Below are 1,145 nucleotides of genomic sequence, written 5' to 3'. Positions count from 1 at the left end.
TTTTTCTGTTTGAGAAAAATTTAGATTTTCTGGATGTAGATCCAGAAGTTTCATGGCAGGCGTCCACAGTGGAGCTGAGCTGCTCGTTGGCTCTGACGGTTACTGAATTCACTGTTAACCAAATAGCATCGCTGCTCCTGTGAGACCCCTCGCACGTCTCTGCAGAAACACACATTTCTTTGTGTTTTTCAGTGAATTTTTTCCGTGACGCAAACTCAACTCCTTTCACATGAATCTGGTCGACTTGTCAAGTTATTAACCATCTTCATGTACCTGCTAAACATCTGTGATGGTAGGTTGAGTTTTCCACAGCATGTCTTTATCCTGTCTTCCTTCTCTCACCCCAACCAATCACAGCAGATGGCCCCGCCCCTCCCTGAGCCTGGTTCTGCTGGAGGTTTCTTCCTGTTAAAAGGGAGTTTTTCTCTGTATGTATTATTGTAGGTCTACTGACTGTTGTTGTGATTTGGTGCTGTGTAAATAAAGTTGAATTGAATAGCACGGGCGCCTGGTGATGGTGTGGGATGAACACTGACTAAAAGCTGTTGGTCCTCACAAACATTCATGATGGTTTTCTCGTCACATGCTCATTTTCAGTGGCTCTGTGAACAATCACAGATTTAACCGTCTATAAATGTGTCCGTCCGTACCTCCATCCTCTTCCACCATCAGGGTCGCGGGGGCTGGGGCCTATCCCAGCTGCCATAGCTGTGCTCCACACAGAAAGACGGTGATGGATTAGAACCCAGGACCTTCTCACCATCAGGTCACGGTGCTCACCTGCTGCCCTCGACTTACCTGATTCCTGGCAGTTTGTGGGAGTTTTCAGGCTTTGAATCGGTGCACAGTATTCCCACGAGCAGAGCCTAATCTCCTTATCTGAAGACCATGCTATAAAATAAATGTTTTTAACTTTCATGCTGCTTAGGGCTGCCACGATTAGTCGACTAGTCACGATTACGTCGACTATCAAAATCGTCGACGACTGATTTAATAGTCGACACGTCGTTTGAAGCTTTGTAAGATCACAAAAGACGCAGGAATAAGTAGTAGGATTTAAGAGTGTAATAACGGACTGAAACAGAAGATGGCAGCACTGCATGTACAAGGATGCCAGCTGCCGTTAAACCCCGAAGAAGAAGAAG

This window comes from Neolamprologus brichardi, chromosome 8 (assembly GCF_056152115.1).
Source record: "Neolamprologus brichardi isolate AB-2024 chromosome 8, ASM5615211v1, whole genome shotgun sequence".
Lineage (NCBI taxonomy): Eukaryota > Metazoa > Chordata > Actinopteri > Cichliformes > Cichlidae > Neolamprologus > Neolamprologus brichardi.
This window is presented reverse-complemented; position numbering follows the sequence as displayed.